Here is a 16147-nt window from a genome sequence, read left to right as displayed (position 1 = left end):
CTAATTAAAAAGATAAGGATAGAGTGTTTGTGGAATGCCTTGGGTGAAAGTTAGGAAGACAGAACTGGCTTTAAATCTTGTAGGTGATTTGCAGCAAGCAGCACGCACGACCAGGGTAAACCTTGTGAGCCTCAGGCAATAAATGTTTCTGCAGTAGAATCTGATGTTTCAGGAGAATCATTCCATGGCTGGCATCACTGGACAAGAAGAAGTCATTGTGAAAAGCAATCAGTTTGGAGAAGACACAGTCTGAACTTTCTCTAAACCATGTGGCGACTACATGATTGAAAACAAAGAAAAAACTTGTTTTTAATTAGCTGTAAATCGTGACCTGGGTACGCAGGAACAATTGGAAGGTTGTATTTTATTTCAAATTACTTTTATTTATTCACACAGGAGCGAGTAGCAAAGCAATCCCTGGAATGGTTTAGTGTTGTGGCACTGTGGTCTTGCTTTCCTGCAGTAGAAATGTGAAATTGTATGGGATACAAGTGCCAGAATGTACAACCTGAGGACGGGCCAGATCTCACTAATGAAACTAGGGAGGCCTTAGTAGCTCGGAGCTCTTGATAACTCAAGATGCATATAAATCGTTCTCCACCAGTGCTCTATCCAAAATATATTCCCAACATGCTTCTATGTGCTTTGTATAAAAGTGCATGCATGCATTCTTGTCGTGCATGTTTATACGGATGGAACATTTTTTTTATAATAAGCACTGCACATATGTATTCTCATATGCACTAAATAAAGGCTTTAAAACTTGAATCAAAAATATATACAGTCAAACCTCGGTTTGCGAGTAACCCGGTTTGCGAGTGTTTTGCAAGACGAGCAAAACATTCTCGCAAATTTTGTTTGACTCGATTTGCGAGCACCCCTTTGATAACCGGCATCGCTCCCCCTCCGCGCGAACCGGCACCCCCCACGCGATCCGGCACCCCCACCCGAACAACTTCAAACTTACCCCCTGTCTGGCACCAGCACGCAACCCACAGGACGTGCCAGTGCTGCTTGAAGAAGTTCCTGCCTCTGCTGGGCCTTGAGCATGCATCTGCACATGCTCAAGGCCATCTAGTTCTCCCTCTCGCCGAGATTCTCAGAGATCTCCGAGATACATGCTCAAGGCCAAGCAGAGGCGGGAACTTCTTCAAGCGGCACCGGCACGTCCTGTGGGCTGCGTGCCGGTGCCAGACAGGGGGTAAGTTTGAAGTTGTTCGCGCAGGGGGGTGGCTATGTGAGCGGGGGGAGAGGGGGGGAGTGATGCCGGTTCTCGGGGGGGGGGGGAGATGGAGCAGCGCCGCTGGCCTCAGGGGGTGGGGGATTGGAACGTATCAAGCGAGTTTCCCTTAGTTCCTATGGGGAAACTCGATTTGATATATGAGTATTTTGGTTTACAAGCATGCTTCTGGAACGAATTATGCTCGTAAACCAAGGTTCCACTGTATATGAAAGATAATAAAGAAACATTACAATGCAACAACATATAACAATACTCATTAATGCCATCAAGATTTAACGGTATTGTTTACATGTTCATGGTAAGAGAGTCTTTCAGTATTCCACCAGGTTATATATTTTACCATGGATACAGCCTTCCAGTGTTTTAAGATAATTTTAATGGCCAAATTAAGCAATAGTCTTAATAATTTTGACTGATCCTGAAATATTGGTTGCCTAAGCCCAAAATGGCCCAATATCAAAACATAAGGTGCCAACACCCTTTAAACGTGACCAACATGTATTTGCTTTATCACTTTTAATTTTTTGATAATTTATAGGGTGTCCAGTTGGCTTTGTGAAACACAAAAAAATATGGATTGCTGAAAGCAATGGAAGTAAGGAGAACAGATTGAGACATCTTGGTTGATTTCAATGGAAGTAAAACCCGGATGTCTCAATCCGTCCCCTTTTTTTCTGGAGCCATATGGTCACACATGCCAGATCAGTGGCTACTCGTCAGTCATCTCAGCTCTAAGTCTGCAATACGAGATTAAACGGTCTTAATCGGAATCGGAATGGAAAACAACGTTAGTCCTTATGCAATAGCCATAAAGTTATTATAAAGCACTCTCAAATTGTGGGGACTATCAGTTTTCCCACATCGATTATGGTGGATTGGACCATTATCACTGAAGTGTTTTTTATCGCTCAGTATCAACTATAAAGTTAGGCAAGTGGAGCCAATCAAATGATCTGATTGACTGAACATGCTCGAGTGTTGGGTAATGGTTATGACAGACTTCTGCATGAAGAGTGTTATTAATTGTTCCTCTTGAAGGTATAATTTTTAGCTGAGCAAATACAAGCCTGCTATGTCTTTCTAGGCAATGTCAAAAGCTGAAATTCCTCCGTGTGACAGATCTTCCAGTCACTGGCTGCTAAAAATCATTGTTTTTCACTCTCTGTTCTTCTGATAGACTAGACAGCATCAGCCTTAGAAACATAGAAAGTGACGGCAGATAAGGGCCAAGGCCCATCAAGTCTGCCCACACCAATGACCCTCCCCTACCTCCCTTTGCGAAGAGATCCCACCTTTCGATCCCATTTAGCTTTAAAATCAGGCACACTGCTGGCCTCAATCACCTGCATCGGAAGACCATTCCATCGATCCACCACCCTCTCGGTGAAGAAGTATTTCCTGGTGTCGCCATGCAATGTCCCTCCCCTGATTTTCCATGGATGCCCTCGTGTTGACGTGGGTTCCTTGAAGAAGAAGATATCCTCCCCCACCTCGATATGGCGCGTGAGGTACTTGAATGTCTCTATCATGTCCCCCCTCTCCCTGCGTTCCTCTAGGGAGTAGAGCTGCAATTTGTCAAGAGTGCTTGAAAAAGACAAATACATTTTTTTTAAAAGAGGGTTTAGGGGTAACTGTCTCCAGTAATAATGCCACTGTACAGAATGAGCGGTTACTGCACAACATAACATTAACGGGTAATTCATAGGAAAGCAGCGAGTTTGTGTTATTTCCTTCTATAAGACACTTATCTGGCTCTGTATTTTAAATACTTTGTAATTTATTGTGTAAACCACCAAGATCCGATGGTGTGGCGGTTTACAAAAATAAACTATTACACTTCTCCCTCGTTATTCGCGGGGGATAGGGGCAGAGGCGGACTGCGAATGGCGAAAAACCGCGAATATCCAGCTCTGACCCACCCCCGCCTCCCTTCCGCTTTCCCCTGGCATCCCGGCCTTACCTGGTGGTCTAGCTGGTTTTTGGGGAAGGAGCAATATTCCCGTAGTCTCTCGAGAGACCATGTGAACTCCCCACAACCATTTCCTAATGGCTATCTGCACGGGGCAGGAGCGTAGGAAGACCGCTCCTGCCCCGAAAACTAGCTAGACCACCAGGTAAGGCCAGGATGCCGGGGGGAAGATAAAAATATGGTTTTTTTATTCCCTCCTCCCTCCCCCCCAAAAAAAATCATGATTATGTGAAATCGCGAGTAGGGAAACCGCGAATGGGGAGGGGCAAGTGTATTATTATTATTATTAAAACATTAAAAAACAGAATTAAAAACACATAATTTCAGAAACATCCGTTGTAAACAGAATAAGCTAGACGCATGCATACCGTGGTTGATGATGAAATTCACCGGAAATATAATGAGTAGATTAAGGGCTTCTTTTACTAAGCTGCACTAGCGGTTTTAGGGGGCGCAGAATTTTAGCGCGTGCTAAACCCACCCTACGCGGCTAGAACTAATACCAGCTCATGCATGAGATCTATTTGCATGCGCTGATTTCATTGTATGCTAATAGAGCTCATGCATATTCATTGGGGAAATCCTGAAAACCCGACTGGATTGCGGCCCTTGAGGAAGGACTTTGACATCCCTGGCTCAGAGCTTTATCTGTTACCTGCTTTTTCCCTACGAGCTTCAAGCTCACAGTTCCTCTTGAGTGCTTGCTTCAGATCCTTGGGATGGGATTTTTGATTTAGCTTAAGCTTCTTCAGTAGTAGCTCAAGGTGATTTACATTCAGCTACAGAAGGCATTTTCCTGCCCTCAAGAGGGATTGTGGTTATGGCTATCTTTATTTGATATACCACCTTTCCTCCATGGGTATCAAACAGTTTACAATGCATTAAATAGTAAGCAGGTACTCAAGTAATTCCCCTGTCTGTCCTTGCAGGCACACAATCTTACTATGCAGTGGTGTAGCGTGGGTGATAGGTGCCCGGGGAAGCGGTGACCTTCCCCCTGCCCTCTTCTTCACCCCCCACCCTTTCCCTGTACTTCCGATCGTCGCTAAACCAGTCAAAACCGGTTTAGTGACGATCGTTTGAGGATCGCTGACTTTAGTACATCAAGGCCTGGGTTTTTTGTTTTTTTTTTAGGATTTTCCAAATAAAGATGCATGAGATCTATTTGCATGCAAATAGATCTCATGCATATTCATTGGGGAAATCCTGAAAGCTCGACTGGGTTGTGGACTCCCAAGGACCAACACTGAGCACCCCTGCTATATAAAGACATGCATAACTGATGTGGCACGTAAGTGCAAGGAGGTGGGTGAGCGTGCCAAATGATGTGTGTTCCTTACAGAATCCTGTAAGTTAATGTGCTCTTCCTGCACTGAGACAACAGTGACGTCATGTCTATGGCAGGCATAATGGCGCATAACATTTTTGGCGCACCAGTGGTGGCTTGAACTAGTATTCTGCAATGGAAGCTTGGCACCAATATTTAGGGTTACCAGATGTCCGGACACGTCTTCCTTTCTGGGTTTTGTAAAGCTTCCTCGAAATTGCGTCAGGCAGAAGGGCATCCTTGCATGCGCAGATGCCCGACAAGAGCAGGTAACGGGACTAGGGCAGGATTGGGGGCAGACTACGGCATAACGGGTGGGGATGGGTGAAACTGGCCGGGCCTGGGGGGCGGGACTAGGGGGATCCGGATTTTACTAAAGTAAAAACTGGTAACCCTACAAAGATTCCATTGTAGAATTGGCACTCAGTGGCCTAAATTCTGTATATGATGATAGCTGATTTGCACTCGTGCCTTAATTTATTTATCAAGCCAGTTAACGCTGATAATTGGCAATTAGAAGTTTCACAACTTTTTAAGTGCATTCTATAGAGCGGTGAACGTCACTTCTAGTCTGCAAATCTGATAAGGGGGCATGGTCAGGTGAGGAGCATGGGTGGACTGGCACCCCTAAAAGATAGGGGCACTGTTAGAGAATACGCCCGATCCATGCGCAGGTATTTAGGTCTGGTTTTCATTGGTCTTGAATGTTGGTGACGCATATGACTGCTAAGTATGATTCTATATATTGCGTGTGCCTTGTAATCATGCTATACTTCGTTCTGATCGGCACTGATATTTTTAGGCGTTATATGTAGAATTGGGATGTGTGCACCAGTGGACCACCAAAATTGGCATGCAGCTTTATAGAATTACCCCGGGGTGTGTTTGTATTTATATATCTATACCGGTGGTCTCAAACTCGCGGCCCAGGGGCCACATTCGTTCCACCAGGTACTATTTTGAGGCCCTCGGTATGTTTAACCTAATCACAAAAGTAAAATGAAACAATTTCTTGATCATATGTCTCTTTAGCTATAAATGACAATATCATTATTAAGACTTAGCCAAAAGGAAAGATTTATAAACTATAAAGAGTTTGACCTCATGCAAAATGGTTGTTTCTTTAATAAGACATTAACTATTTTTTCTGAGGTCCTCCAAGTATCTCCAAGTCCAAAATGTGGCCCTGCAAAGGCACATTTTTGACTTTGAGACCACTGGCCTATACCTATCAATATTTAGAATCTTCCTTTATTGCTAACAAACCAGACAGCATTGTGCGATGGACTAGTGACGGGGCGAGGGAGGTTGGTGACTGGGGCAGTGGCACCCGTCACAGCACACCCCCCTGCCACTTGGGCGCTCCCTGTCTGCCTCTTGACATGTTTACTGGCACGAGCAGCCCCTTCCACCTACTGCCTGTGCTGCCTTCAGCTCCCTTCTGGTGTCATGCCCTGGTCCCTTGACCAGGAAGTGACATCGGAAGGGAGCCAAGGCCGGCGTGAGCAGAAAGTGGAACATGCTGCTCGAGCCGTTGAACATTTAAAGAGGTACTTGAAGGGCAGAGAGGGAGGAGAGGTTCCGGCGCCCGGGGCGGTCTGCCCCTTGCTACGCTACTGCAGTGGACTGTACAGTAATTCTTATTTTATTTCTGTAGGGACAATATTTCGGAGCTTGTTTTAAGCTTTTCTAGAAGTACAGAGTAAGGGGGGAGGGATATACAGCTTGTTTTCTCGATGTAAGCTGTGAAGAAATAGTTGTTTGGTGACTGTGCTGTGTTTATTTCCCCATCATTACCCAGCAAGCTTGGAAATTGAAAGGAATGGTCCATTGTGTCTCTGCTGCACAGTTTGTATCAGTGTGCGTGCCATTTCAAGCTCTGGGCTCACCACCTCAAAAATAACACCATACAGCTGAGCCATAAATTAAGAGGGTAAAATTAGTGATTAAAAGAGAGAGAGAGATAATTACAGCTACCTCCCAGTATCTTGATTTAACTAATTTGGAGCTACTCAACTTGTGTTAGATGTTGGAATTGTTCTGGGGACAGATGGATGGTGGAGAAAGGTGACTGCGTTCACGGTGTCCTCTAGAGAATGGTGTCAGCTGTCAGCAGAGCATGTCGAGAGCTTGTCTGACTGAGCACCAAGAGAAACAGATCAGGCTTTACAAGAAATGCTGTTTCTGTCGTATTTTACAACAGATCATATGTTGGCTCTTTCCGCTTTTCAGTTGATATCGTGTGCGGTTGAAAAGATGCTCAATGTGCTTGCAGACAGTAGTCTCCAACTCAAACCCTTTGCAGGGCCACATTTTGGATTTGGAGGTACTTGGAGGGCCTCGGAAAAAAATAGTTAATGTCTTATTAAAGAAATGACAATTTTGCATGAGGTAAAACTCTTTATAGTTTATAAATCTTTCTTTTTGGCTAAGTCTTACTAAAATATTGTCATTTATAGCTAAAGAGACATATGATCAAGAAACTGTTTGATTTTACTTTTGTGATTATGATAAACATACTGAGGGCCTCAAAATAGTACCTGTCGGGCCGTGAGTTTGAGACCACTGAGTTAAGGGGAACAGTTAATCTGCTGGCTGGGTTGGAGGACAGAGGGGAGAACAGGACAATCAAGCCATTGTGACATCACCGATGAGGCTGGCTCTTATTGGTGGAATGAGGCATTATGACATCACAATCTCAGCTCTGCTTCCCAAAGGCAAACAGGATGTCATGGTTACAGTTTAGCCAGTGGTCTCAAACTCAAACCCTTTGCAGGGCCACATTGTGGATTTGTAGGTACTTGGAGAGCCTCAGAAAAAAATAGTTAATATCTTATTAAAGAAATGACAATTTTGCATGAGGTAAAACTCTTTATAGTTTATAAATCTTTCCTTTTGGCTAAGTCTTAATAATAATATTATAATAATTTATAGCTAGAGACATATATGATCAAGAAACTGTTTTATTTTACTTTTGTGATTATGATAAACATACCGAGGGCCTCAAAATAGTACCTGGTGGGCTGCGAGTTTGAGACCACTGATCTAGAAGATGATGAGGGGCATTTTTATATCCTAGACATTCAGGTGAATAGAAAAATAAGATTTCTAGTACAACAAAGGGGTCTCCTTGGCAAAGCTGTTTGATGCCATTGAGGCAGAATTCCAGGATGTCTGACTAGATGCTCTTGGGCTAGCCTCTTCTTCCATCTCCCTCTACCCCAGCCAGATGGCTCATAGAAGGAGGAGTGGCCTAGTGGTTAGAGCCAGAGCCTCAGCATCCTGAGGTTGTGGGTTCAAATCCTGTGCTGCTCCTTGTGACCTTGGGGCAAGTCACTTAATCCTCCACTGCCCCAGTCCCAATCCCTTTCCCTGATGTCATCATAATGCCTGCCAGAAACCCAAATAGTAGTAACATTCCAGAGCTCAGATTGCGATGTCATAATGCCTCATTCCTCCAATGCCCAAGAGCCAACCTCATCAGTGATGTCACAATGGCTTCATTGTTCTATGCTTGGCTCACTTCTGATATTGTATTGGAGGAGAGTGTGGCGCAGTGGTTAGAGTTTCAGCCTCAGCACCCCGAGGTTGTGGGTTCAAGCCCCATGCTGCTTCTTGCGACACTGGGCAAGTCAATTAAACTTCCATTGCGCCAAGTACGTTAAGTAGATTGTGAGCCCACTGGGGCAGATAGGAAAAAGTGCTTGAGTACCTGAATGTTAAACCACTTAGGGCTCCTTTTACAAAGGTGCTTTAGGGCCTTAACGCGCAGAATAGCGCATGCTAAAATGCCACGCGTGCTAGCGGTAGTTTTTCGGGTAGCGCGCGCACCAAAAACGCTAGCCCTTGATAGGTGGTCTATAAATAAATAAGGACTATGAGCAAGTCAAACTTAGTCCACTTTATATATCTGAGACCAGTTGATCCATTCCTGGTTTTACCCACAGTGCATGCATGCGTTTGTGGTCTAGATTTCACAGAGGAAAATAGAAACAAAAGCCGGGACTGGGATGAACCAGAAAGTGGACGAGGTTTGCAACTTTTGATGCATGCAGATATATTACAGGAATTTTTCGCTTGCGACTCTAGCTGCGTGCAAATATTTTGCGCGGATATTAATTAAGGCTCCTGCTGTTCTAAAAAAATCAGAGAGGCTGAGGGGACCTGAAGGCTGTCTGAATGCCATTACCCTATAAAAAGTTCAAGAAGGATTTACAAACCTTTTTTCTTTTGAGTCTGCCTTTAGCTGAGGACTGATTAGAACCTCGGTGGCTGCGATGGAAGTAGGCAACCTTGTTATCCATGTCTACAATTTTATATGCATATTGTTCATTGTACAATATAATCTCGTTATAATGGACTCGCTTATAACGGAACCTCGCCTATAGCGGACGAGGTTCGCTGGTCCCGGCCGTGCGCCTTTATAAACATACAGAAAATCATCGCATATAGCGGACTCGCATATAACGGACTTTCGGATATAAAGGACAATCAATTTGGTCCCCAGAGCCGCTTTTAGCTGTAGTTTTGTTCGGCTATAAAGGACATGCAGGCTCCGCCTACAAGGCGCGTGGCGTGCCGGTGATATAGGGCTCCTTGTACGAAGGTGCGCTAGCATTTTTAGCGCACGCACCGGATTAGCCGAAAAACTACCGCCTACTCAAGAGGAGGCGGTAGCGGCTAGCGCGCGCAGCATTTTAGCGCACGCTAATCCGCGCATTAAGGCCTTAGCACGCCTTCATAAAAGGAGCCTACAGTATCAAAATGTAGCCCAGAAAAAAAATGACATCATTTTTCTTTCCAGTACAGTGCAACATAATGCTTTAGAACAGCGGTCTCAAACACGCGGCCCATGGGCCGCATGCGGCTCTCCAGGTGCTATTTTGCGGCCCGCGGTCTGGACGTGATCAAAACAGCATTTCTCTTCTCCCTTCCCTTCCTTTTGGAGCAGCAGCGTGTCTGGCTGGCTCAGTCGATCGTTCCGTTCAAAGCCGCGGGTTGGCGGCTCCTCATGCTATCCACTCCTGCATCGGAAGCTTCTCTGACGTCACAACATCAGAGAGGCTTCAGACGCAGGCGCAGATCTCGCGAGGAGCCACCACCCGTGGCTTTGAACGGAACGATCAACTGAGCCGGCCAGACATGCTGCTGCTCCACAAGGAAGAGAATGGAAGGGGAGGGGAAAGAGAAATGCTTCTGTTGCATAGGAAAGGGAAATGCTGCTGCTGCTGCTGTACAGGGAAAGGGGAAGAGAAATGCTTCTGCTGCACAGGAAAGGGGGAAGGGAAATGCTGCTTCTGTTGCTGCTGCACCCAATTGGGGAAAGAGAGGGAAGGAAGGAGAAGGAAGACAAGGGAGAGGAGAGGAACAAGAGAAGCCAAGTTCATGGGAAGGAGGGAAGGAAAGGAGATATCAGACCATGGAGGGGGAGGGAGAGATGCCAGGGCATGGGGGAAGGGAAGGAGACAGATGCCAGACCAGGGGAAAGGAAGGAAGGAGGGAGGGAGAGAAAGGAAGGAAAGAGATGCCAGACCATGGAAATAGGACGGAAGAAGAGAGAGATAAGAAGACATGGAAACGTAGATTTTGAAAAGAAAGCAGAAAAATTGAACATTAAGTTAATGCCAAAGATGGATGCAAGGCAGAAAGTGAAGACGGAGAGAAAAACAGTCAAAGGACAAAAGGCCCTGGAAACATAGTTGAAAGCACAGAAAAATAAAGTCAGCAGACAACAAAGGTAGGGAAAATGATTTTATTTTCAATATAGTGACTGAAATGTGTCAGTTTTGAGAAAGAAAAGATATTAAACTTTAAATGTGAGTGCTGCAGAAAAAATAGGGTACTTGGAGGGCCGTAGAAAAAATAGTTAATGTCTTATTAAAGAAATGACAATTTTGCATAAGGTAAAACTCTTTATAGTTTATATATCTTTCCTTTTAACTGTTAAAGGAAAGTTTTATAAGCTATAAAGAGTTTTACCTTATGCAAAATTGTCATTTCTTTAATAAGGCATTAACTATTTTTTCTGCGGCCCTCCAAGTACTTCGAAATCCAAAATGTGGCCCCACAAAGGGTTTGAGTTGGAGACCACTGCTTTAGAACATCTTTTAGTAATCTGGTTTTGCGATTGTTTCGTGCCGTATCAATATATTCTTCGTTTGTATTTCTGACATATTAATGATAAGTTTTTGGGCTCTAATGTGAGAATTTTTCCAGATTTGGCTCAGAAAACCCAGAAGCGAAGGAAGGAATTCTTGGCCCTAAGGCCAAGAGTCCTAGCTCTTGGGGCTATTTTTTTGGTTAAATTCCCAGCAAAATGTTATATTACCTATCAGAGTAAGAATTTTCTTTTTTTTGAGCCCAAACAGCTTTTAGATTTTATCGGAGACCACTGCTTTAGAACATCTTTTAGTAATCTGGTTTTGCGATTGTTTCTTGCCGTATCAATGTTTTGCTGAGTTTTGTTCTTGATGTTGCCGATATGTTTGTGCAGTGACTGTTGTTCATTGATTGTACATTGTTTCAAGTTGACCTAAATAAAGTTTTTAAAAAATGCAACTCAGGATATAACGGATTGTTTTCCCAGGTCCCTTGAAGTCCGTTATAACGAGATTATACTGTACATGATATCCCTCTTCAATGTTTTAGATTTTCTCTATTATTTTGTTGTTATGACATAATTTGTCTTGTTTAGTTTTTATTGTAAACTGCTTTGGCGGTCTCTCGAAAGGTGGTACGAGCGGAAACCCTCCCCCCATAATAAACATAACCATAACTTAGAACATTTGGAGCTCAAGGCAGGCTCTTATTAAGATTCTCTTCAAAATCAAACCTATTAATTATGATGATTAGAAATTTTGCAGTACAACAATTATTATTATTGTACAACGCAGGCTAGCATGAAGGGCTAACGCATTTGGATTGCAAGCTTGAGAATAACTTAGTGTAATTCTGCTTCTCTGGGGGGGAAAGGCAATAAAAAGTTTACTTTGTTCATTTATTAATGAACAAAAGTTGCAAAAAGGTCATTTTTTTTGGGAAGTGGAACTTTGCTATATATTTCAATAACTCATAATAGCTCGATATGAACCATGCGATGTAGTCTCTTAATAGCTTTTGCCTTTGCTGTCCCCAAGGTAGATAATGCCGTTTTAGTACCTTAGGACTGGTTAATTATTCCAGTCAGAGTTATGTTGAAGATTTGATGTTTTCAACTAAGTACTTTAATGTAGCTCCATTAATTAACTCTCCCTTGTTGGATCCTTTTTTGTGTGTTTGGAATATTTTATGGTGATTCTAAAGTTGCTCCCAGGATAATGGAGGTAAATACCACATGAGAAGCCTCAAAAACCTTTCTGGCTTATACCGTTGGATTTCTCACGCTTTTGTGGACTTGTATGGATCGGATATATATATTCAGAGGCTCTGAGTCGGCTAGAATTTTGGCCATGCAATCATGTGACCAGGTAGTCAGTGACTCAGCACCAATGAGTGGCGAGATTCCATGACTTGTTCTTTCATTTTCCTTGATTTTTTTTTTTTTTGTAGGCATCAAAAAAAAAAAAATGGTATAAAATATTTTCATAGACTACATGATAAAGCAGTGAATTAAAATAACGTTTGCTCTCTATTCCCAGTGCTACTTAAATTTAACTCTGTTTTGTTTATTTGCTAGAAGTGCATTTTTGCTGAGAAAAGGACATCAGTGATAAGAGTAGAAAAATAGACAAGTGTGTATATATATATATATATATATATATATATATATACGAGGGTAAATCAAAAAGTAAAGGCAAAATACATTTAACGGCTTTAATAGAAGTAAACGTCCTGTAAGCAGGGTGCCAGCGCCTCTCCTCCTTGCCGGTATCTCGGAGCACACATGGAATCCTCCGGGGCACACAATTTGCGATACACTGCAAGTGATTGGGACTGGGGCAGTGGAGGATTAAGTGACTTGCCCCAGGGTCACAAGGAGCAGTACGGGGTTTGAACCCACAATTTCAGGGTGCTGAGGCTCTGGCTCTATCCACTAGGCCACTCCTCCTCCTATGAGCCATCTGGCTGGGGTAGAGAGGGAGATGGAAGAAGAGGCTAGCCCAAGAGCATCTAGGCACAGTCAGACATCCTGGAATTCTGCCTCAATGGCATCAAACAGCTTTGCCAAGGAGACCCCTTTGTTGTACTAGAAATCTTATTTTTCTATTCACCTGAATGTCTAGGATATAAAAATGCCCCTCATCTCCTTCTAGATCAGTGGTTTCAAACTCGCAGCCCGCCGGGTACTATTTTGAGGCCTAGCAGTACCTAAATCACCGCTAAGCGTGATTCTATAAATGGCGCCCAGCGGTTGATTGGCAACCACGCTGCACTGTGCCCAGGACTTAAGACACCATTTATAGAATCGGGCCCTAAGCATTATTCTATAGCTCACACATACAACACAGAGGGTGATGTGAAATGGAGCCGACTCTGAGGCAAGCAATGTTGCCAGTGATATGCCGCGAGGTTCGGTTCTTGGGCCTGTTCTTTTAAACATTTTTCTAAGTGATATTGCTGAAGGGTTGTCTTGTAAGGGTTGCATCTTGACGGATGATACTAAAATCTGTAATAGGGCAGACATAAATTACTTAATTTTTTTTTTTTTTTTGATTGGCTGAAAGCCGGCATGGTCAATTACCAAGCCAATTAAAAAATAAGTGCCGATCCCGAACGTAGGTTTCACTAGGTGGCTGCAATTTGGGCGTGGAATGTTGCTGCCATTTACAGGGCAGGATTAACCAATAGGCCATGTAGGCACATGCCTAGGGCCCGAAAGGGTCAGGGGGGGCCCGATGAAAGAAGGCATCAACATTGTTTTTTCCAAACGGCGATGGGCCCCTCCAACATCGATTGGCAACGCAGGCCCCCCCGATCGGCAACGCAGGCTCTACTCCAATCGGCAACATGGCCTCCCCCCCATTGATGGAAAGTAAGACAAGCAAGCAACGCGGGTAAGAAAGGCAACGGGAAGTGTAATTGTGCAAGCGGTGCTGCTTGCCCAAAGCTTCCTTCTGACGCAGCTTCCTGTTTCCGCCTGGGCGCATGGTGGGGTGGGGGCGGGGCAGGGGGCCCAGTGTACTCGAGTGCCAAGGGGACCTCGACAAATTAATCCTGCCCTGGCCATTTATAGAATTCACCCACAAAACTACAAAACCATCTGATCATTCTGATGTTTTACTAATTGTGTCTTGGAATAATGACATCATGCTGCTGATATTTTTTGATTAATTCTTTTAAGTTCAAACAAGGAGGACATTTCAGCTAAGATCACTAATTGCATGAATAGAATTGGAGATTGACTTCTAGGGCTTGTACTAACGAGTCGAAGGTTCTTTGGTTTCATAATTCACTATGTTTTGTTCCTTCATTTCTTACTCTAAACCAGGGGTGTCAAAGTCCTTCCTCGAGGGCCGCGATCCAGTCGGGTTTTCAAGATTTCCCCAATGAATATGCATGAGATCTATTAGCATACAATGAAAGCAGTGCATGCAAATAGATCTCGTGCATTTTCACTGGGGGAAATCCTGAAAACCCAACTGGATTGTGGTCCTCAAGGAGGGACTTTGACACCCCTGCTCTAAACTTAAACTAAACTAAAGCTTAACTTTGTCTACCGAATCATCATTTTGAGAAGGCTCGACTCGGTTTACGGCAATTAAATAAACAGGGAATGATTTACAAATGATAAATAGAAGATAATAGCAACATTTCAAAAGAATTCATTTTCAAAATGTTTGGCAAATAGAGTAGTTTTTAAAGATTTACGGAAAAATTGAAACGAACTGGAACTCCTTAAAAAAAAGGGGGAGATCAGTCCAGAGTTGGGAGAATTTAAAGACCAAAGATTGACTGATGATCTTGACTCCTTTAATCCCTTGTTTTAGAAGGAAGGGAGAGTTTAAATTGTTGGATACCTCTTGCAAAGGAGAATCGGTAAACATTCCCAAATAAAGGAATAAGTACAATCAGGTACTAACCACCCTGCAAGAAAGATAAAACATCCAAAGTTTGGGGCATTCTTTTAGACTCTTCTCTTACATTTGAAGATCAAATTTCTAATTTATGGAGGAAGATTTTATATATTACCAGGAAACGTAGGCTAGTGAAGTCGTGCTGTTTTGAACATCATTTTGCACCGTTGGTTAGATGTTAGGGTTACCTCAACTCGATTACTGTAATTCTTTATATTTGAACTTAACATCAAACTGATCAAAACACTGCAGTTGCTCCAGAATGCTGCAGTTAAATTAATTTTGGGTCTATCTATAATAATCAAACCCTAGAGCGCGCATGCGCTGTCGAAAGTCCGTGAGTCCTGGTGGCGTGAGGTGTGCTTCTGTGCTAGCTGGAGGTGCGTATGCCAGCGACTCCTCCCTCCCGCTGCCGGTCCTCTTCAAAGCGGCCTGCTGAGGTTCGCCAGCCACGGTAGCGAACCTTGCAGGCCGCTCTCCACCTTCCCAATGCAATGCAATGAAGAAAACTATAAGAAAATAAAGCAAATCCAGGTAGGCGAAGGCAGGACAGAGGCTACGATTGGCAGAGGTTGCTGCTACTCCTCCAGCCACCTAGCTCCTTTCTGCCGGCCCCGGCTGGCAGCCCCCTCTGCCCCATCCTCTCTGCTCCAGTGGCCAGCGCAGGAGAAGGAGCGGATGAAGCAAGAAAACTGTAGGTAGGCGAAGGAAGGACAGAGGCTACAATCGGCAGCGGCTGCTGCTACTCCTCCAGCCGCCTAGCTCCTCTCCGCCGGCCCCAGCTGGCAGCCCCCTCTGCCCCGTCCTGTCTGCTCCGGTGGCCCGCAGAAGGAGAAGGAGCGGATGAAGCAAGATCACAGCACAAGGGAGACCGTGCAAAGGGAAATGCAAGGGGGTTAAAAAAGCGAAAGGTGGGACGGGAAGGGGAAAGGAAGGGGGAGGAAGCCTAAAATGAAAAACCCCCCACAAAAACCAACTTTATACAGGAACAGGAGTCTCTAGCACCCGTTAATGTCTTTAACGGGCTTAAAGACTAGTAAAGATATAAAAGTGTTGCATTAGTGTATAAGAATCTTCATTGGTTATCAGTTGAGAGGCGAATTAAATTTAAATCAACTTGCATAGTTCATCGTATGTTACCGACAGACTCTTCAGATAATCTGATTTTGCTTTTTTATCATTTGCATTATTCTTCCACCAGATTATGTGGTGCTTTATTACTCCATTTTCCACAGATTAAAGGAGTGCGTGTAAATGACAGCTCGACTCCTCTTTTGCTTACGCTGCCCTTACAATTTGGAATAATCTACCTGTTCACATTAGGACTGATCAATTACTTATCCCCTCTTTTATTAAAGCGTGCTATGCTTTTTAGCGTGTTATAAATATTGTACACGAAACACATGCTAAACGCTAACACGCGCATGTTTTCCTATGGACGCGTTAGCGGTTAGCGCACGTACTAAACACACGCTAAATCGCCCAGCCCACCTTCGTACAAGAGGGCCATAAAGTTTTGTAAAAATTTCAAAACTTTTTTTTATATGACTTGTAATATTCACGTTATGATGATATTTTAATTATTGGTGGCTTTG

The 16147-nt window shown here is 43.8% G+C and overlaps 1 protein-coding gene across 6 annotated transcripts in view; it reads left to right on the top strand.

Annotated features, from left to right (window-relative positions):
* Positions 1-16147, top strand: part of CAMTA1 (calmodulin binding transcription activator 1) — a 1525397-nt gene that overhangs the window by 220793 nt on the left and 1288457 nt on the right. The gene's annotated exons all lie outside the window — the stretch shown is intronic.

The sequence above is a fragment of the Geotrypetes seraphini genome, chromosome 15 (assembly GCF_902459505.1).
Source record: "Geotrypetes seraphini chromosome 15, aGeoSer1.1, whole genome shotgun sequence".
Taxonomy (NCBI): domain Eukaryota; kingdom Metazoa; phylum Chordata; class Amphibia; order Gymnophiona; family Dermophiidae; genus Geotrypetes; species Geotrypetes seraphini.
This window is presented reverse-complemented; position numbering and strand designations above follow the sequence as displayed.